This window comes from Gorilla gorilla, chromosome 14 (assembly GCF_029281585.2).
Source record: "Gorilla gorilla gorilla isolate KB3781 chromosome 14, NHGRI_mGorGor1-v2.1_pri, whole genome shotgun sequence".
NCBI classification, from domain to species: domain Eukaryota; kingdom Metazoa; phylum Chordata; class Mammalia; order Primates; family Hominidae; genus Gorilla; species Gorilla gorilla.
In genome coordinates, this window is record NC_073238.2 from 13,895,663 (window position 1) to 13,920,509 (window position 24,847).

The following is a 24,847-nucleotide window of genomic DNA, read 5'->3' on the forward strand; positions in this document are numbered from 1 at the left end:
GGAACGGAACGGAAAGGAATGGAATGGAATGAACCCGAGTAGAACGGAATGGAATGGAGTGGAATGGAATGGAATGGAATGGAATGGAATGGAATAGAATGGAGTCAACCTGAGTAGAACGGAAAGGAACGGAATGGAACGGAATGGAACGGAATGGAACGGAATTCAATGGAATGGAACGGAATGGAATGGATTTCAATGGAATGGAACGGAATTCAATGGAATGGAACGGAATGGAATGGAACGGAACGGAACGGAATGGAACGGAACGGAACGGAATGGAATTCAATGGAATGGAATGGAATGGAATGGAATTCAATGGAATGGAATTCAATGGAATGGAATTCAATGGAACGGAACGGAATGGAATGGAATGGAATGGAATGGAATGGAATGGAATGGAATGGAATGGAACGGAATTCAATGGAATGGTATGGAATGGAATGGAATTCAATGGAATGGAATGGAATGGAATGGAATGGAATGGAATGGAATGGAATTCAATGGAATGGAATGGAACGGAATGGAATTCAATGGAATGGAATGGAATGGAATGGAATGGAATTCAATGGAATGGAATGGAATGGAATGGAATGGAATGGAATGGAATGGAATGGAATGGAATTCCATGGAATGGAATGGAATGGAATGGAATTCAATGGAATGGAATGGAATGGAATCGAATGGAATGGAATGGAATGGAATGGAATGGAATGGAATGGAATAGAATGGAATCAACCTGAGTAGAACGGAATGGAATGGAATGGAATGAAATGGAATGGAATGGAATGGAATGGAATGGAATGGAATGGAATGGAATGGAATGTACCAAAGTAGAACGGAAAGGAATGGAATGGAATGGAATGGAATGGAACGGAAGGTACCCGAGTAGAACGGAATGGAATGGAATGGAATGTATTGGAGTGGAATGGAATGGAATGGAATGGAATGTAACCGAGTAGAACGGAATGGAATGTAATTGAATGGAATGTAACCGAGTTGAACGGAACGGAATGGAATGGAATGGAATGGAATGGAATGGAATGGAATGGAATGGAATGGAATGGAATTGAGTGCAATGCAATGCAATGGAATGCAATGGAATGGAAAGGAATGGAATGGAATGGAATGGAATGGAATCTACCCGAGTAGAACGGAATGGAATGGAATTGAACGGAATGTAACCGAGTAGAACGGAACAGAATGGAATGGAATGGAATGGAATGCAATGGAATGGAATGGAATGGAATGGAATGGAATGGAATGGACACCAGTAGAATGGAATGGAATGGAATGGAATGGAATGGAATGGAATGGAATGGAATGGAATGGAATGAAATGGAATGGAATCTACCCGAGTAGAACGGAATAGAACGGATTGGAATGGAATGGAATGGACAGGAGCAGAACGGAATGGAATGCAATGGAATGGAATGGAATGTACCCGAGCAGAACGGAATGGAATGAAATGGAAATGGAAAGGGAATGGAAATGGAACGGGAATGGAAATGGAACGGGAACGGAAATGGAACGGGAATGGAAATGGAACGGGAACGGAAACGGAACGAGAACGGAAATGGAACGGCAACGGAAACGGAACGGGAACGGAAATGGAACGGGAATGGTAACGGAACGGGAATGGAAATGGAACGGGAATGGAAAAGGAACGGGAATGGAAATGGATCGGGAATGGAAATGGAACGGGAATGGTAATGGAACTGGAATGGAAATGGAACGGGAATGGAAAAGAAACGGGAATGGAAATGGAACGGGAATGGAAATGGAATGGGAATGGAAATGGAATGGAATGGAATGGAATGGAATGGAATGTACCGGAGTGGAGTGGAGTGGAGTGGAGTGGAGTAGAGTGCACTGGAACGGAATGGAATGGAATGGAATGGAATGGAACGGAACGGAATGTACCCGAGAAGCACGGAATGGAATGGAATGGAATGGAATGGAATGGAATGGAATGGAATGTACCGGAGTGGAGTGGAGTGGAATGGAGTGGAGTGGAGTGGAGTGGAGTGGAATGGAATGGAAAGAAATGGAATGGAATGGAATGGAATGCAATGGAATGCAATGAAATGGAAAGGAATGGAATGGAATGGAATGGAATGGAATGGAATGGACAACAGTAGAATGGAATGGAATGGAATGGAATGGAATGGAATGGAATGGAATGGAATGGAATGGAATGGAATGGAATTCAATGGAATGGAATGGAATGGAATGGAATTCAATGGAATGGAATGGAATGGAATGGAATTCCATGGAATGGAATGGAATGGAATGGAATTCTATGGAATGGAATGGAGTGGAATCGAATGGAATCGAATGGAATCGAATGGAATGGAATGGAATAGAATGGAATCAACCCGAGTAGAACGGAACGGAACGCAACGGAACGGAACGGAACTGAACGGGACGGAACGGAACGGAATGGAATGGAATGGAACGTAATTCCATGGAATGGAATGGAATGGAATGGAATGGAATGGAATGGAATGGAATGGAATGGAATTCAATGGAATGGAACGGAATGGATTGGAATGGAATGGAATAGAATGGAATCAACCCGAGTAGAACGGAACGGAACACAACGGAACGGAACGGAACGCAACGGAACGGAACGGAACGGAACGGAACGGAATGGAATGGAATGGAAAGGAATTAAGTGGAATGGAATGGAATGGAATGGAATGGAATGGAATGGAATTCAATGGAATGGAATGGAGTGGAATGGAATGGAATCGAATGGAATTGAATGGAATCGAATGGAATCAAATGGGATCGAATGGAATGGAATGGAATAGAATGGAATCAACCCGAGTAGAACGGAATGGAATGGAATGGAATGGAATGGGATGGAATGGAATGGAATGGAATAGAATGGAATGGAATTCAATGGAATGGAATGGAATGGAATGGAATGGAATGGAATGGAATGGAATGGAATGGAATTCAATGGAATGGAATCTAACGGAATGGAATTCAATGGAATGGAATGGAATGGAATGGAATGGAATGGAATGGAATTCCATGGAATGGAAAGGAATGGAATGGAATTCCATGGAATGGAATGGAATGGAATGGAATTCAATGGAATGTAATGGAATGGAATCGAATGGAATGGAATGGAATGGAATGGAATGGAATGGAATGGAATAGAATGGAATCAACCTGAGTAGAACGGAATGGAATGCAATGGAATAGAATGGAATGGAATGGAATGGAATGGAATGTACCAAAGTAGAACGGAATGGAATGGAATGGAATGGAATGGAATGGAATGGAATGGAATGGAATGGAATGGAATGGAATGTACACGAGTAGAACGGAATGGAATGGAATGGAATGGATTGGAATGGAATGGAATGGAATGGAATGGAATGTAACCGAGTAGAACGGAGTGGAATGTAATTGAATGGAATGTAACCGAGTTGAACGGAACGGAATGGAATGGATTGGAATGGAATGGAATGGAATGGAATGGAATGGAATGGAATGGAATTGAGTGCAATGAAATGCAATGGAATGCAATGGAATGGAAAGGAATGGAATGGAATGGAATGGAATCTACCCGAGTAGAACGGAATGGAATGGAATTGAATGGAAAGTAACCGAGTAGAACGGAACGGAATGGAATGGAATGGAATGGAATGCAATGGAATGGAATGGAATGGAATGGAATGGAATGGAATGGAATGGAATGGACACCAGTTGAATGGAATGGAATGGAATGGAATGGAATGGAATGGAATGGAATGGAATGTACCAAAGTAGAACGGAATGGAATGGAATGGAATGGAATGGAATGGAATGGAATGGAATGGAATGGAATGGAATGGAATGTACCCGAGTAGAACGGAATGGAATGGAATGGAATGGATTGGAATGGAATGGAATGGAATGGAATGGAATGTAACCGAGTAGAACGGAATGGAATGTAATTGAATGGAATGTAACCGAGCTGAACGGAACGGAATGGAATGGAATGGAATTGAATGGAATGGAATGGAATTGAGTGCAATGCAATGCAATGGAATGCAATGGAATGGAAAGGAATGGAATGGAATGGAATGGAATCTACCCGAGTAGAACGGAATGGAATGGAATTGAATGGAATGTAACCGAGTAGAACGGAACGGAATGGAATGGAATGGAATGGAATGCAATGGAATGGAATGGAATGGAATGGAATGGAATGGAATGGAATGGACACCAGTAGAATGGAATGGAATGGAATGGAATGGAATGGAATGGAATGGAATGGAATGGAATGGAATCTACCCGAGTAGAACGGAATGGAACGGAATGGAATGGAATGGAATGGACAGGAGCAGAACGGAATGGAATGCAATGGAATGGAATGGAATGTACCCGAGCAGAACGGAATGGAATGAAATGGAAATGGAAAGGGAATGGAAATGGAACGGGAATGGAAATGGAACGGGAACGGAAATGGAACGGGAATGGAAATGGAACGGGAACGGAAACGGAACGAGAACGGAAATGGAACGGGAACGGAAATGGAACGGGAACGGAAATGGAACGGGAATGGTAACGGAACGGGAATGGAAATGGAACGGGAATGGAAAAGGAACGGGAATGGAAATGGATCGGGAATGGAAATGGAACGGGAATGGTAATGGAACTGGAATGGAAATGGAACGGGAATGGAAAAGAAACGGGAATGGAAATGGAACGGGAATGGAAATGGAATGGGAATGGAAATGGAATGGAATGGAATGGAAAGGAATGGAATGTACCGGAGTGGAGTGGAGTGGAGTGGAGTGGAGTAGAGTGCACTGGAACTGAATGGAATGGAATGGAATGGAATGGAACGGAACGGAATGTACCCGAGAAGCACGGAATGGAATGGAATGGAATGGAATGGAATGGAATGGAATGGAATGTACCGGAGTGGAGTGGAGTGGAATGGAGTGGAGTGGAGTGGAGTGGAGTGGAATGGAATGGAATGGAATGGAATGGAATGGAATGGAATGGAATGGAATGCAATGGAATGGAAAGGAATGGAATGGAATGGAATGGAATGGAATGGAATGGACAACAGTAGAATGGAATGGAATGGAATGGAATGGAATGGAATGGAATGGAATGGAATTCAATGGAATGGAATGGAATGGAATGGAATTCAATGGAATTCAATGGAATGGAATGGAATTCCATGGAATGGAATGGAATGGAATGGAATTCTATGGAATGGAATGGAGTGGAATCGAATGGAATCGAATGGAATCGAATGGAATGGAATGGAATAGAATGGAATCAACCCGAGTAGAACGGAACGGAACGCAACGGAACGGAACGGAACTGAACGGGACGGAACGGAACGGAATGGAATGGAATGGAACGTAATTCCATGGAATGGAATGGAATGGAATGGAGTGGAATGGAATGGAATGGAATGGAATGGAATTCAATGGAATGGAACGGAATGGATTGGAATGGAATGGAATAGAATGGAATCAACCCGAGTAGAACGGAACGGAACACAACGGAACGGAACGGAACGGAACGGAACGGAATGGAATGGAATGGAAAGGAATTCAGTGGAATGGAATGGAATGGAATGGAATTCTATGGAATGGAATGGAATGGAATGGAATGGAATTCCATGGAATGGAATGGAATGGAATGGAATGGAATGGAATGGAATTCTATGGAATGGAATGGAGTGGAATGGAATGGAATCGAATGGAATTGAATGGAATCGAATGGAATCAAATGGGATCGAATGGAATGGAATGGAATAGAATGGAATCAACCCGAGTAGAACGGAATGGAATGGAATGGAATGGAATGGAATGGGATGGAATGGAATGGAATGGAACGGAATGGAATGGAATTCAATGGAATGGAATGGAATGGAATGGAATGGAATGGAATGGAATTCAATGGAATGGAATGGAACGGAATGGAATTCAATGGAATGGAATGGAATGGAATGGAATGGAATGGAATTCCATGGAATGGAATGGAATGGAATGGAATTCCATGGAATGGAATGGAATGGAATGGAATTCAATGGAATGGAATGGAATGGAATCGAATGGAATGGAATGGAATGGAATGGAATGGAATGGAATGGAATAGAATGGAATCAACCTGAGTAGAACGGAATGGAATGCAATGGAATAGAATGGAATGGAATGGAATGGAATGGAATGTACCAAAGTAGAACGGAATGGAATGGAATGGAATGGAATGGAATGGAATGGAATGGAATGGAATGGAATGGAATGTACACGAGTAGAACGGAATGGAATGGAATGGAATGGATTGGAATGGAATGGAATGGAATGGAATGGAATGTAACCGAGTAGAACGGAATGGAATGTAATTGAATGGAATGTAACCGAGTTGAACGGAACGGAATGGAATGGATTGGAATGGAATGGAATGGAATGGAATGGAATGGAATGGAATGGAATGGAATTGAGTGCAATGCAATGCAATGGAATGCAATGGAATGGAAAGGAATGGAATAGAATGGAATGGAATCTACCCGAGTAGAACGGAATGGAATGGAATGGAATGGAATGCAATGGAATGGAATGGAATGGAATGGAATGGAATGGAATGGAATGGAATGGACACCAGTTGAATGGAATGGAATGGAATGGAATGGAATGGAATGGAATGGAATGGAATGGAATCTACCCGAGTAGAACGGAATGGAACGGAATGGAATGGAATGGAATGGACAGGAGCAGAACGGAATGGAATGCAATGGAATGGAATGGAATGTACCCGAGCAGAACGGAATGGAATGAAATGGAAATGGAAAGGGAATGGAAATGGAACGGGAATGGAAATGGAACGGGAACGGAAATGGAACGGGAATGGAAATGGAACGGGAACGGAAACGGAACGAGAACGGAAATGGAACGGGAACGGAAACGGAACGGGAACGGAAATGGAACGGGAACGGAAACGGAACGGGAACGGAAATGGAACGGGAATGGTAATGGAACGGGAATGGAAATGGAACGGGAATGGAAATGGAACGGGGATGGAAATGGATCGGGAATGGAAATGGAACGGGAATGGTAATGGAACTGGAATGGAAATGGAACGGGAATGGAAAAGAAACGGGAATGGAAATGGAACGGGAATGGAAATGGAATGGGAATGGAAATGGAATGGAATGGAATGGAATGGAATGGAATGGAATGGAATGTACCGGAGTGGAGTGGAGTGGAGTGGAGTGGAGTAGAGTGCACTGGAACGGAATGGAATGGAATGGAATGGAATGGAACGGAACGGAATGTACCCGAGAAGCACGGAATGGAATGGAATGGAATGGAATGGAATGGAATGGAATGTACCGGAGTGGAGTGGAGTGGAATGGAGTGGAGTGGAGTGGAGTGGAGTGGAATGGAATGGAATGGAATGGAATGGAATGGAATGGAATGGAATGCAATGGAATGCAATGGAATGGAAAGGAATGGAATGGAATGGAATGGAATGGAATGGAATGGAATGGAATGGAATGGACAGCAGTAGAATGGAATGGAATGGAATGGAATGGAATGAAATGGAATGGAATGGAATTCAATGGAATGGAATGGAATGGAATGGAATTCAATGGAATGGAATGGAATGGAATGGAATGGAATGGAATGGAATGTACCGGAGTGGAGTGGAGTGGAGTGGAGTGGAGTAGAGTGCACTGGAACGGAATGGAATGGAATGGAATGGAATGGAACGGAACGGAATGTACCCGAGAAGCACGGAATGGAATGGAATGGAATGGAATGGAATGGAATGGAATGTACCGGAGTGGAGTGGAGTGGAATGGAGTGGAGTGGAGTGGAGTGGAGTGTAATGGAATGGAATGGAATGGAATGGAATGGAATGGAATGCAATGGAATGCAATGGAATGGAACGGAATGGAATGGAATGGAATGGAATGGAATGGAATGGAATGGAATGGAATGGACAACAGTAGAATGGAATGGAATGGAATGGAATGGAATGGAATGGAATGGAATGGAATTCAATGGAATGGAATGGAATGGAATGGAATTCAATGGAATGGAATGGAATGGAATGGAATTCCATGGAATGGAATGGAATGGAATGGAATTCTATGGAATGGAATGGAGTGGAATCGAATGGAATCGAATGGAATCGAATGGAATGGAATGGAATAGAATGGAATCAACCCGAGTAGAACGGAACGGAACGCAACGGAACGGAACGGAACGGAACGGGACGGAACGGAACGGAATGGAATGGAATGGAACGTAATTCCATGGAATGGAATGGAATGGAATGGAATGGAATGGAATGGAATGGAATGGAATGGAATTCAATGGAATGGAACGGAATGGATTGGAATGGAATGGAATAGAATGGAATCAACCCGAGTAGAACGGAACGGAACACAACGGAACGGAACGGAACGCAACGGAACGGAACGGAACGGAACGGAACGGAATGGAATGGAATGGAAAGCAATTCAGTGGAATGGAATGGAATGGAATGGAATTCTATGGAATGGAATGGAATGGAATGGAATGGAATTCCATGGAATGGAATGGAATTCCATGGAATGGAATGGAATTCCATGGAATGGAATGGAATGGAATCGAATGGAATGGAATGGAATTCAATGGAATGGAATGGAGTGGAATGGAATGGAATCGAATGGAATTGAATGGAATCGAATGGAATCAAATGGGATCGAATGGAATGGAATGGAATAGAATGGAATCAACCCGAGTAGAACGGAATGGAATGGAATGGAATGGAATGGGATGGAATGGAATGGAATGGAATGGAATGGAATGGAATTCCATGGAATGGAATAGAATGGAATGGAATGGAATGGAATGGAATGGAATGGAATGGAATGGAATGGAATGGAATGGAACGGAATGGAATGGAATGGAATGGAATGGAATTCCATGGAATGGAATGGAATGGAATGGAATGGAATTCCATGGAATGGAATGGAATGGAATGGAATTCCATGGAATGGAATGGAATGGAATGGAATTCCATGGAATGGAATGGAATGGAATGGAATTCAATGGAATGGAATGGAATGGAATGGAATGGAATGGAATGGAATGGAATGGAATGGAATGGAATAGAATGGAATCAACCTGAGTAGAACGGAATGGAATGGAATGGAATAGAATGGAATGGAATGGAATGGAATGGAATGTACCAAAGTAGAACGGAATGGAATGGAATGGAATGGAATGGAATGGAATGGAATGGAATGGAATGGAATGTACACGAGTAGAACGGAATGGAATGGAATGGAATGGATTGGAATGGAATGGAATGGAATGGAATGGAATAGAATTGAGTGCAATGCAATGCAATGGAATGCAATGGAATGGAAAGGAATGGAATGGAATGGAATGGAATCTACCCGAGTAGAACGGAATGGAATGGAATTGAATGGAATGTAACCGAGTAGAACGGAATGGAATGGAATGGAATGGAATGGAATGCAATGGAATGGAATGGAATGGAATGGAATGGAATGGAATGGAATGGAATGGAAACCAGTTGAATGGAATGGAATGGAATGGAATGGAATGGAATGGAATGGAATGGAATGGAATGGAATGGAATCTACCCGAGTAGAACGGAATGGAACGGAATGGAATGGAATGGAATGGACAGGAGCAGAACGGAATGGAATGCAATGGAATGGAATGGAATGTACCCGAGCAGAACGGAATGGAAGGAAATGGAAATGGAAAGGGAATGGAAATGGAACGGGAATGGAAATGGAACGGGAACGGAAATGGAACGGGAATGGAAATGGAACGGGAACGGAAACGGAACGAGAACGGAAATGGAACGGGAACGGAAACGGAACGGGAACGGAAATGGAACGGGAATGGTAATGGAACGGGAATGGAAATGGAACGGGAATGGAAATGGAACGGGAATGGAAATGGATCGGGAATGGAAATGGAACGGGAATGGTAATGGAACTGGAATGGAAATGGAACGGGAATGGAAAAGAAACGGGAATGGAAATGGAACGGGAATGGAAATGGAATGGGAATGGAAATGGAATGGAATGGAATGGAATGGAATGGAATGGAATGGAATGTACCGGAGTGGAGTGGAGTGGAGTGGAGTGGAGTAGAGTGCACTGGAACGGAATGGAATGGAATGGAATGGAATGGAACGGAACGGAATGTACCCGAGAAGCACGGAATGGAATGGAATGGAATGGAATGGAATGGAATGGAATGGAATGGAATGTACCGGAGTGGAGTGGAGTGGAATGGAGTGGAGTGGAGTGGAGTGGAGTGGAATGTAATGGAATGGAATGGAATGGAATGGAATGGAATGCAATGGAATGGAATGGAATGGAATGGAATGGAATGGAATTCAATGGAATGGAATGGAATGGAATGGAATTCTATGGAATGGAATGGAATGGAATGGAATTCAATGGAATGGAAAGGAATGGAATGGAATTCTATGGAATGGAATGGAGTGGAATCGAATGGAATCGAATGGAATCGAATGGAATGGAATGGAATAGAATGGAATCAACCCTAGTAGAACGGAACGCAACGGAACGGAACGGAACGGAACGGGACGGAACGGAACGGAATGGAATGGAATGGAACGGAATTCCATGGAATGGAATGGAATGGAATGGAATGGAATGGAATGGAATGGAATGGAATTCAATGGAATGGAACGGAATGGATTGGAATGGAATGGAATAGAATGGAATCAACCCGAGTAGAACGGAACGGAACACAACGGAACGGAACGGAACGCAACGGAACGGAACGGAACGGAACGGAACGGAATGGAATGGAATGGAAAGGAATTAAGTGGAATGGAATGGGATGGAATGGAATGGAATGGAATGGAATTCAATGGAATGGAATGGAGTGGAATGGAATGGAATCGAATGGAATTGAATGGAATCGAATGGAATCAAATGGGATCGAATGGAATGGAATGGAATAGAATGGAATCAACCCGAGTAGAACGGAATGGAATGGAATGGAATGGAATGGGATGGAATGGAATGGAATGGAATAGAATGGAATGGAATTCAATGGAATGGAATGGAATGGAATGGAATGGAATGGAATGGAATGGAATGGAATGGAATTCAATGGAATGGAATGGAACGGAATGGAATTCAATGGAATGGAATGGAATGGAATGGAATGGAATGGAATGGAATTCCATGGAATGGAAAGGAATGGAATGGAATTCCATGGAATGGAATGGAATGGAATGGAATTCAATGGAATGTAATGGAATGGAATCGAATGGAATGGAATGGAATGGAATGGAATGGAATGGAATGGAATAGAATGGAATCAACCTGAGTAGAACGGAATGGAATGCAATGGAATAGAATGGAATGGAATGGAATGGAATGGAATGTACCAAAGTAGAACGGAATGGAATGGAATGGAATGGAATGGAATGGAATGGAATGGAATGGAATGGAATGGAATGGAATGGAATGTACACGAGTAGAACGGAATGGAATGGAATGGAATGGATTGGAATGGAATGGAATGGAATGGAATGGAATGTAACCGAGTAGAACGGAGTGGAATGTAATTGAATGGAATGTAACCGAGTTGAACGGAACGGAATGGAATGGATTGGAATGGAATGGAATGGAATGGAATGGAATGGAATGGAATGGAATTGAGTGCAATGAAATGCAATGGAATGCAATGGAATGGAAAGGAATGGAATGGAATGGAATGGAATCTACCCGAGTAGAACGGAATGGAATGGAATTGAATGGAAAGTAACCGAGTAGAACGGAACGGAATGGAATGGAATGCAATGGAATGGAATGGAATGGAATGGAATGGAATGGAATGGAATGGAATGGAATGGAATGGACACCAGTTGAATGGAATGGAATGGAATGGAATGGAATGGAATGGAATGGAATGGAATGTACCAAAGTAGAACGGAATGGAATGGAATGGAATGGAATGGAATGGAATGGAATGGAATGGAATGGAATGGAATGGAATGGAATGTACCCGAGTAGAACGGAATGGAATGGAATGGAATGGATTGGAATGGAATGGAATGGAATGGAATGGAATGTAACCGAGTAGAACGGAATGGAATGTAATTGAATGGAATGTAACCGAGCTGAACGGAACGGAATGGAATGGAATGGAATTGAATGGAATGGAATGGAATTGAGTGCAATGCAATGCAATGGAATGCAATGGAATGGAAAGGAATGGAATGGAATGGAATGGAATCTACCCGAGTAGAACGGAATGGAATGGAATTGAATGGAATGTAACCGAGTAGAACGGAACGGAATGGAATGGAATGGAATGGAATGCAATGGAATGGAATGGAATGGAATGGAATGGAATGGAATGGAATGGACACCAGTAGAATGGAATGGAATGGAATGGAATGGAATGGAATGGAATGGAATGGAATGGAATCTACCCGAGTAGAACGGAATGGAACGGAATGGAATGGAATGGAATGGACAGGAGCAGAACGGAATGGAATGCAATGGAATGGAATGGAATGTACCCGAGCAGAACGGAATGGAATGAAATGGAAATGGAAAGGGAATGGAAATGGAACGGGAATGGAAATGGAACGGGAACGGAAATGGAACGGGAATGGAAATGGAACGGGAACGGAAACGGAACGAGAACGGAAATGGAACGGGAACGGAAATGGAACGGGAACGGAAATGGAACGGGAATGGTAACGGAACGGGAATGGAAATGGAACGGGAATGGAAAAGGAACGGGAATGGAAATGGATCGGGAATGGAAATGGAACGGGAATGGTAATGGAACTGGAATGGAAATGGAACGGGAATGGAAAAGAAACGGGAATGGAAATGGAACGGGAATGGAAATGGAATGGGAATGGAAATGGAATGGAATGGAATGGAAAGGAATGGAATGTACCGGAGTGGAGTGGAGTGGAGTGGAGTGGAGTAGAGTGCACTGGAACTGAATGGAATGGAATGGAATGGAATGGAACGGAACGGAATGTACCCGAGAAGCACGGAATGGAATGGAATGGAATGGAATGGAATGGAATGGAATGGAATGTACCGGAGTGGAGTGGAGTGGAATGGAGTGGAGTGGAGTGGAGTGGAGTGGAATGGAATGGAATGGAATGGAATGGAATGGAATGGAATGGAATGGAATGCAATGGAATGGAAAGGAATGGAATGGAATGGAATGGAATGGAATGGAATGGACAACAGTAGAATGGAATTCAATGGAATGGAATGGAATGGAATGGAATTCAATGGAATTCAATGGAATGGAATGGAATTCCATGGAATGGAATGGAATGGAATGGAATTCTATGGAATGGAATGGAGTGGAATCGAATGGAATCGAATGGAATCGAATGGAATGGAATGGAATAGAATGGAATCAACCCGAGTAGAACGGAACGGAACGCAACGGAACGGAACGGAACTGAACGGGACGGAACGGAACGGAATGGAATGGAATGGAACGTAATTCCATGGAATGGAATGGAATGGAATGGAGTGGAATGGAATGTAATGGAATGGAATGGAATTCAATGGAATGGAACGGAATGGATTGGAATGGAATGGAATAGAATGGAATCAACCCGAGTAGAACGGAACGGAACACAACGGAACGGAACGGAACGCAACGGAACGGAACGGAACGGAACGGAACGGAATGGAATGGAATGGAAAGGAATTCAGTGGAATGGAATGGAATGGAATGGAATTCTATGGAATGGAATGGAATGGAATGGAATGGAATTCCATGGAATGGAATGGAATGGAATGGAATGGAATGGAATGGAATTCTATGGAATGGAATGGAGTGGAATGGAATGGAATCGAATGGAATTGAATGGAATCGAATGGAATCAAATGGGATCGAATGGAATGGAATGGAATAGAATGGAATCAACCCGAGTAGAACGGAATGGAATGGAATGGAATGGAATGGAATGGGATGGAATGGAATGGAATGGAACGGAATGGAATGGAATTCAATGGAATGGAATGGAATGGAATGGAATGGAATGGAATGGAATGGAATGGAATTCAATGGAATGGAATGGAACGGAATGGAATTCAATGGAATGGAATGGAATGGAATGGAATGGAATGGAATTCCATGGAATGGAATGGAATGGAATGGAATTCCATGGAATGGAATGGAATGGAATGGAATTCAATGGAATGGAATGGAATGGAATCGAATGGAATGGAATGGAATGGAATGGAATGGAATGGAATGGAATAGAATGGAATCAACCTGAGTAGAACGGAATGGAATGCAATGGAATAGAATGGAATGGAATGGAATGGAATGGAATGTACCAAAGTAGAACGGAATGGAATGGAATGGAATGGAATGGAATGGAATGGAATGGAATGGAATGGAATGGAATGTACACGAGTAGAACGGAATGGAATGGAATGGAATGGATTGGAATGGAATGGAATGGAATGGAATGGAATGTAACCGAGTAGAACGGAATGGAATGTAATTGAATGGAATGTAACCGAGTTGAACGGAACGGAATGGAATGGATTGGAATGGAATGGAATGGAATGGAATGGAATGGAATGGAATGGAATTGAGTGCAATGCAATGCAATGGAATGCAATGGAATGGAAAGGAATGGAATAGAATGGAATGGAATCTACCCGAGTAGAACGGAATGGAATGGAATGGAATGGAATGCAATGGAATGGAATGGAATGGAATGGAATGGAATGGAATGGAATGGAATGGACACCAGTTGAATGGAATGGAATGGAATGGAATGGAATGGAATGGAATGGAATGGAATGGAATCTACCCGAGTAGAACGGAATGGAACGGAATGGAATGGAATGGAATGGACAGGAGCAGAACGGAATGGAATGCAATGGAATGGAATGGAATGTACCCGAGCAGAACGGAATGGAATGAAATGGAAATGGAAAGGGAATGGAAATGGAACGGGAATGGAAATGGAACGGGAACGGAAATGGAACGGGAATGGAAATGGAACGGGAACGGAAACGGAACGAGAACGGAAATGGAACGGGAACGGAAACGGAACGGGAACGGAAATGGAACGGGAACGAAAACGGAACGGGAACGGAAATGGAACGGGAATGGTAATGGAACGGGAATGGAAATGGAACGGGAATGGAAATGGAACGGGGATGGAAATGGATCGGGAATGGAAATGGAACGGGAATGGTAATGGAACTGGAATGGAAATGGAACGGGAATGGAAAAGAAACGGGAATGGAAATGGAACGGGAATGGAAATGGAATGGGAATGGAAATGGAATGGAATGGAATGGAATGGAATGGAATGGAATGGAATGTACCGGAGTGGAGTGGAGTGGAGTGGAGTGGAGTAGAGTGCACTGGAACGGAATGGAATGGAATGGAATGGAATGGAACGGAACGGAATGTACCCGAGAAGCACGGAATGGAATGGAATGGAATGGAATGGAATGGAATGGAATGTACCGGAGTGGAGTGGAGTGGAATGGAGTGGAGTGGAGTGGAGTGGAGTGGAATGGAATGGAATGGAATGGAATGGAATGGAATGGAATGGAATGCAATGGAATGCAATGGAATGGAAAGGAATGGAATGGAATGGAATGGAATGGAATGGAATGGAATGGAATGGAATGGACAGCAGTAGAATGGAATGGAATGGAATGGAATGGAATGAAATGGAATGGAATGGAATTCAATGGAATGGAATGGAATGGAATGGAATTCAATGGAATGGAATGGAATGGAATGGAATGGAATGGAATGGAATGTACCGGAGTGGAGTGGAGTGGAGTGGAGTGGAGTAGAGTGCACTGGAACGGAATGGAATGGAATGGAATGGAATGGAACGGAACGGAATGTACCCGAGAAGCACGGAATGGAATGGAATGGAATGGAATGGAATGGAATGGAATGTACCGGAGTGGAGTGGAGTGGAATGGAGTGGAGTGGAGTGGAGTGGAGTGTAATGGAATGGAATGGAATGGAATGGAATGGAATGGAATGCAATGGAATGCAATGGAATGGAACGGAATGGAATGGAATGGAATGGAATGGAATGGAATGGAATGGAATGGAATGGACAACAGTAGAATGGAATGGAATGGAATGGAATGGAATGGAATGGAATGGAATGGAATTGAATTCAATGGAATGGAATGGAATGGAATGGAATTCAATGGAATGGAATGGAATGGAATGGAATTCCATGGAATGGAATGGAATGGAATGGAATTCTATGGAATGGAATGGAGTGGAATCGAATGGAATCGAATGGAATCGAATGGAATGGAATGGAATAGAATGGAATCAACCCGAGTAGAACGGAACGGAACGCAACGGAACGGAACGGAACGGAACGGGACGGAACGGAACGGAATGGAATGGAATGGAACGTAATTCCATGGAATGGAATGGAATGGAATGGAATGGAATGGAATGGAATGGAATGGAATGGAATTCAATGGAATGGAACGGAATGGATTGGAATGGAATGGAATAGAATGGAATCAACCCGAGTAGAACGGAACGGAACACAACGGAACGGAACGAAACGCAACGGAACGGAACGGAACGGAACGGAACGGAATGGAATGGAATGGAAAGCAATTCAGTGGAATGGAATGGAATGGAATGGAATTCTATGGAATGGAATGGAATGGAATGGAATGGAATTCCATGGAATGGAATGGAATTCCATGGAATGGAATGGAATTCCATGGAATGGAATGGAATGGAATCGAATGGAATGGAATGGAATTCAATGGAATGGAATGGAGTGGAATGGAATGGAATCGAATGGAATTGAATGGAATCGAATGGAATCAAATGGGATCGAATGGAATGGAATGGAATAGAATGGAATCAACCCGAGTAGAACGGAATGGAATGGAATGGAATGGAATGGGATGGAATGGAATGGAATGGAATGGAATGGAATGGAATTCCATGGAATGGAATAGAATGGAATGGAATGGAATGGAATGGAATGGAATGGAATGGAATGGAATGGAATGGAATGGAACGGAATGGAATGGAATGGAATGGAATGGAATTCCATGGAATGGAATGGAATGGAATGGAATGGAATTCCATGGAATGGAATGGAATGGAATGGAATTCCATGGAATGGAATGGAATGGAATGGAATTCCATGGAATGGAATGGAATGGAATGGAATTCAATGGAATGGAATGGAATGGAATGGAATGGAATGGAATGGAATGGAATGGAATGGAATGGAATAGAATGGAATCAACCTGAGTAGAACGGAATGGAATGGAATGGAATAGAATGGAATGGAATGGAATGGAATGGAATGTACCAAAGTAGAACGGAATGGAATGGAATGGAATGGAATGGAATGGAATGGAATGGAATGGAATGGAATGTACACGAGTAGAACGGAATGGAATGGAATGGAATGGATTGGAATGGAATGGAATGGAATGGAATGGAATGGAATTGAGTGCAATGCAATGCAATGGAATGCAATGGAATGGAAAGGAATGGAATGGAATGGAATGGAATCTACCCGAGTAGAACGGAATGGAATGGAATTGAATGGAATGTAACCGAGTAGAACGGAACGGAATGGAATGGAATGGAATGGAATGCAATGGAATGGAATGGAATGGAATGGAATGGAATGGAATGGAATGGAATGGAAACCAGTTGAATGGAATGGAATGGAATGGAATGGAATGGAATGGAATGGAATGGAATGGAATGGAATGGAATCTACCCGAGTAGAACGGAATGGAACGGAATGGAATGGAATGGAATGGACAGGAGCAGAACGGAATGGAATGCAATGGAATGGAATGGAATGTACCCGAGCAGAACGGAATGGAAGGAAATGGAAATGGAAAGGGAATGGAAATGGAACGGGAATGGAAATGGAACGGGAACGGAAACGGAACGGGAATGGAAATGGAACGGGAACGGAAACGGAACGAGAACGGAAATGGAACGGGAACGGAAACGGAACGGGAACGGAAATGGAACGGGAATGGTAATGGAACGGGAATGGAAATGGAACGGGAATGGAAATGGAACGGGAATGGAAATGGATCGGGAATGGAAATGGAACGGGAATGGTAATGGAACTGGAATGGAAATGGAACGGGAATGGAAAAGAAACGGGAATGGAAATGGAACGGGAATGGAAATGGAATGGGAATGGAAATGGAATGGAATGGAATGGAATGGAATGGAATGGAATGGAATGTACCGGAGTGGAGTGGAGTGGAGTGGAGTGGAGTAGAGTGCACTGGAACGGAATGGAATGGAATGGAATGGAATGGAACGGAACGGAATGTACCCGAGAAGCACGGAATGGAATGGAATGGAATGGAATGGAATGGAATGGAATGGAATGGAATGGAATGTACCGGAGTGGAGTGGAGTGGAATGGAGTGGAGTGGAGTGGAGTGGAGTGGAATGTAATGGAATGGAATGGAATGGAATGGAATGGAATGCAATGGAATGGAATGGAATGGAATGGAATGGAATGGAATTCAATGGAATGGAATGGAATGGAATGGAATTCTATGGAATGGAATGGAATGGAATGGAATTCAATGGAATGGAAAGGAATGGAATGGAATTCTATGGAATGGAATGGAGTGGAATCGAATGGAATCGAATGGAATCGAATGGAATGGAATGGAATAGAATGGAATCAACCCTAGTAGAACGGAACGCAACGGAACGGAACGGAACGGAACGGGACGGAACGGAACGGAATGGAATGGAATGGAACGGAATTCCATGGAATGGAATGGAATGGAATGGAATGGAATGGAATGGAATGGAATGGAATTCAATGGAATGGAACGGAATGGATTGGAATGGAATGGAATAGAATGGAATCAACCCGAGTAGAACGGAACGGAACACAACGGAACGGAACGGAACGCAACGGAACGGAACGGAACGGAACGGAACGGAACGGAATGGAATGGAATGGAACGGAATTCAGTGGAATGGAATGGAATGGAATGAAATTCTATGGAATGGAATGGAATGGAATGTAATGTAATGGAATGGAATGGAATGGAATGGAGTGGAATGGAATGGAATGGAATGGAATGGAATTCCATGGAATGGAATGGAATGGAATGGAATGGAATGGAATGGAATGGAATGGAATTCAATGGAATGGAATGGAGTGGAATGGAATGGAATCGAATGGAATTGAATGGAATCGAATGGAATCAAATGGGATCGAATGGAATGGAATGGAATAGAATGGAATCAACCCGAGTAGAACGGAATGGAATGGAATGGAATGGAATGGGATGGAATGGAATGGAATGGAATGGAATGGAATGGAATTCAATGGAATGGAATGGAATGGAATGGAATGGAATGGAATGGAATGGAATTCAATGGAATGGAATGGAACGGAATGGAATGGAATGGAATGGAATGGAATGGAATGGAATGGAATGGAATAGAATGGAATCAACCTGAGTAGAACGGAATGGAATGTAATGTAATGTAATGTAATGGAATGGAATGGAATGGAATGGAATGGAATGGAATGGAATGTACCAAAGTAGAACGGAAAGGAATGGAATGGAATGGAATGGAATGGAATGGAACGGAAGGTACCCGAGTAGAACGGAATGGAATGGAATGGAATGGATTGGAATGGAATGGAATGGAATGGAATGGAATGTAACCGAGTAGAACGGAATGGAATGTAATTGAATGGAATGTAACCGAGTTGAACGGAACGGAATGGAATGGAATGGAATGGAATGGAATGGAATGGAATGGAATGGAATGGAATGGAATGGAATCTACCCGAGTAGAACGGAATGGAATGGAATTGAATGGAATGTAACCGAGTAGAACGGAACGGAAAGGAATGGAATGGAATGGAATGGAATGGAATGGAATGGAATGGAATGGAATGGAATGGAATCTACCCGAGTAGAACGGAATGGAATGGAATTGAATGGAATGTAACCGAGTAGAACGGAACGGAAAGGAATGGAATGGAATGGAATGCAATGGAATGGAATGGAATGGAATGGAATGGAATGGAATGGAATGGAATGGAATGGACACCAGTAGAATGGAATGGAATGGAATGGAATGGAATGGAATGGAATGGAATGGAATCTACCCGAGTAGAACGGAATGGAACGGATTGGAATGGAATGGAATGGACAGGAGCAGAACGGAATGGAATGCAATGGAATGGAATGGAATGTACCCGAGCAGAACGGAATGGAATGAAATGGAAATGGAAAGGGAATGGAAATGGAACGGGAATGGAAATGGAACGGGAACGGAAATGGAACGGGAATGGAAATGGAACGGGAACGGAAACGGAACGAGAACGGAAATGGAACGGGAACGGAAACGGAACGGGAACGGAAAAGGAACGGGAATGGTAATGGAACAGGAATGGAAATGGAACGGGAATGGAAAAGGAACGGGAATTGAAATGGATCGGGAATGGAAATGGAACGGGAATGGTAATGGAACTGGAATGGAAATGGAACGGGAATGGAAAAGAAACGGGAATGGAAATGGAACGGGAATGGAAATGGAATGGGAATGGAAATGGAATGGAATGGAATGGAATGGAATGTACCGGAGTGGAGTGGAGAGGAGTGGAGTGCAGTAGAGTGCACTGGAACGGAATGGAATGGAATGGAATGGAATGGAACGGAACGGAATGTACCCGAGAAGCACGGAATGGAATGGAATGGAATGGAATGGAATGGAATGGAATGGAATGGAATGTACCGGAGTGGAGTGGAGTGGAATGGAGTGGAGTGGAGTGGAGTGGAGTGGAAAGGAATGGAATGGAATGGAATGGAATGGAATTCAATGGAATGGAATGGAATGGAATGGAATGGAATTCAATGGAATGGAATGGAATGGAATGGAATGGAATGGAATGGAATGGAATGGACACCAGTAGAATGGAATGGAATGGAATGGAATGGAATGGAATGGAATGGAATTCCATGGAATGGAATGGAATTCAATGGAATGGAATGGAATTCAATGGAATGGAATGGAATGGAATGGAATGGAATTCAATGGAATGGAATGGAATGGAATGGAATGGAATGGAATGGAATGGAATGGAATGGAACGGAATTCCATGGAATGGAATGGAATGGAATGGAATGGAATGGAATGGAATGGAATGGAATGGAATTCAATGGAATGGAATGGAATGGAATGGATTGGAATGGAATGGAATTCCATGGAATGGAATGGAATGGAATGGAATAGAATGGAATGGAATGGAATGGAATTCAATGGAATGGAATGGAATGGAATGGAATGGAATGGAATGGAATGGAATTCTATGGAATGGAATTCCATGGAATGGAATGGAATGGAATGGAATGGAATGGAATGGAATGGAACGGAATTCTATGGAATGGAAGGGAACGGAATTCTATGGAATGGAAGGGAATGGAATTCAATGGAATGGAATGGAATGGAATGGAATGGAATGGAATGGAATGGAATGGAATGGAATGGAATGGAATTCAATGGAATGGAATGGAATGGAATGGAATGGAATGGAATGGAATTCAATGGAATCGAATGGAATGGAATGGAATGGAATCGAATGGAATCGAATGGAATCAATTGGAATCGAATGGAATCGAATGGAATGGAATGGAATAGAATGGAATCAACCCGAGTAGAACGGAACGGCACGCAACGGAATGGAACGGAATGGAACGGGACGGAACGGAACGGAATGGAATGGAATGGAACGGAATTCAATGGAATGGAATGGAATGGAATTCAATGGAATGGAATGGAATGGAATGGAATGGAATGGAATGGAATAGAATGGAATCAACCCGAGTAGAACGGAATGGAACGCAACGGAACGAAACGGAACGCAACGGAAAGGAACGGAATGGAAAGGAACGGAACGGAATGGAATGGAATGGAACGGAATGGAATGGAATGGAATGGAATGGAATGGAATTCAATGGAATGGAATGGAATGGAATGGAATGGAATGGAATTCAATGGAATGGAATGGAATGGAATGGAATGGAATGGAATGGAATGGAATGGAATGGAATGGAATGGAATGGAATTCAATGAATAGAATGGAATGGAATGGAATGGAATCGAATGGAATGGAATGGAATAGAATGGAATCAACCCGAGTAGAACGGAACGGCACGCAATGGAACGGAACGGAATGGAACGGGACGGAACGGAACGGAATGGAATGGAATGGAACGGAATTCAATGGAATGGAATTCAATGGAATGGAATGGAATGGAATGGAATGGAATGGAATGGAATAGAATGGAATCAACCCGAGTAGAACGGAATGGAACGCAACGGAACGAAACGGAACGCAACGGAAAGGAACGGAACGGAAAGGAACGGAACGGAATGGAATGGAATGGAACGGAATGGAATGGAATGGAATGGAATGGAATGGAATGGAATTCAATGGAATTCAATGAATAGAATGGAATGGAATGGAATGGAATCGATTGGAATCGAAAGGAATCGAATGGAATCGAATGGAATCGAATGGAATGGAATGGAATAGAATGGAATCAACCCGAGTAGAACGGAATGTAATGTAATGGAATGGAATGGAATTCAATGGAATTCAATGGAATGGAATGGAATGGAATGGAGTGGAGTGGAGGGAATTGGAGTGGAATGGAGTGGAGTGGAGTGGAATGGAATGGAGTGGAATGGAATGGAATGGAATGGAATGGAATGGAATCCAATGGAATTCAATGGAATGGAATGGAATGGAATGGAATGGAATGGAATTCAATGGAATGGAATGGAATGGTATCGAATGGAATCGAATGGAATCGAATGGAATCGAATGGAATGGAATGGAATAGAATGGAATCAACCGAGTAGAACGGAACGGAACGCAACGGAATGGAACGGAACGGAACGGAACGGAACGGAACGGAATGGAACGGAATTCAATGGAATGGAATGGAATGGAATGGAATTCAATGGAATGGAATGGAATTCAATGGAATGGAACGGAACCGAATGGAATGGAATGGAATTCCAAATAATGGAATGGAACGGAATGGAATGGAATGGAATTCCATGGAATGGAATGGAATGGAATGGAATGGAATGGAATGGAATGGAATTCAATGGAATGGAATGGAATGGAATCAAATGGAATCGAATGGAATCGAATGGAATCGATTGGAATGGAATGGAATCGAATGGAATGGAATGGAATAGAATGGAATCAACCCGAGTAGAACGGAATGGAATGAAATGGAATGGAATGGAATGGAATGGAAAGGAATTCAATGGAATGGAATGGAATGGAATGGAATGGAATGGAATGGAATGGAATTCAATGGAATGGAATGGAATGGAATAGAATGGAATCGAATGGAATCGAATGGAATCGAATGGGATCTAATGGAATGGAATGGAATGGAATGGAATGGAATGGAACGGAATTTTATGGAATGGAATGGAATTCAATGGAATGGAATGGAATGGAATCGAATGGAATTCAATGGAAAGGAATTCAATGGAATTCAATGGAATGGAATGGAATGGAATGGAATGGAATGGAATGGCATGGAATTCAATGGAATTGAATGGAATGGAATGGAATGGAATCGAATGGAATGGAATGGAAACGAATGGAATCGAATGGAATCGAATGGAATCGAATGGAATGGAATGGAATGGAATGGAATCAACCCAAGTGGAACGGAACAGAACGGAACGGAACAGAACGAAACGGAATGGAGTGGAATAGAATGGAATCAAACCGAGTAGAACGGAATGGAATGGAATGGAATTGAATGGAACGGAATGGAACAGAACGGAATGGAACGGAACGGAACGGAACGGAATGGAATGGAATGAACCCGAGTAGAACGGAATGGAATGGAATGGAATGGAATGGAATGGAATGGAATGGAATGGAATGGAATGGAATGGAATTCAATGGAATGGAATGGAATGGAATCGAATGGAATCGAATGGAATCGAATGGAATCGATTGGAATCGAATGGAATCGAATAGAATGGAATGGAATAGAATGGAATCAACCCGAGTAGAACGGAACGGAACGCAACGGAATGGAACGGAACGGAACGGGACGGAACGGAACGGAATGGAATGGAATGGAACGGAATTCAATGGAATGGAATGGAATGGAATGGAACGGAATGGAATGGAATGGAACGGAATGGAATGGAATGGAATGGAATGGAATGGAATGGAATTCAATGGATTGGAATGGAATGGAATGGAATGGTATGGAATGGAATGGAATTCCATGGAATGGAATGGAGTGGAATCGAATGGAATCGAATGGAATCGAATGGAATCGAATGAGATCGAATGGAATGGAATGGAATAGAATGGAATCAACCCGAGTAGAACGGAATGGAATGGAATGGAATGGAATGGAATGGAATGGAATGGAATGGAATGGAATGGAATGGAATGGAATGGAATTCAATGGAATGGAATGGAATGGAATGGAATGGAATGGAATGGAATGGAATGGAATGGAATGGAATTCAATGGAATGGAATGGAATGGAATGGAATGGAATGGAATGGAATGGAATGGAATGGAATGGAATTCCATGGAATGGAATGGAATGGAATGGATTGGAATGGAATGGAATTCCATGGAATGGAATGGAATGGAATGGAATAGAATGGAATGGAATGGAATGGAATGGAATGGAATGGAATGGAATGGAATCCAATGGAATTCAATGGAATGGAATGGAATGGAATGGAATGGAATTCAATGGAAT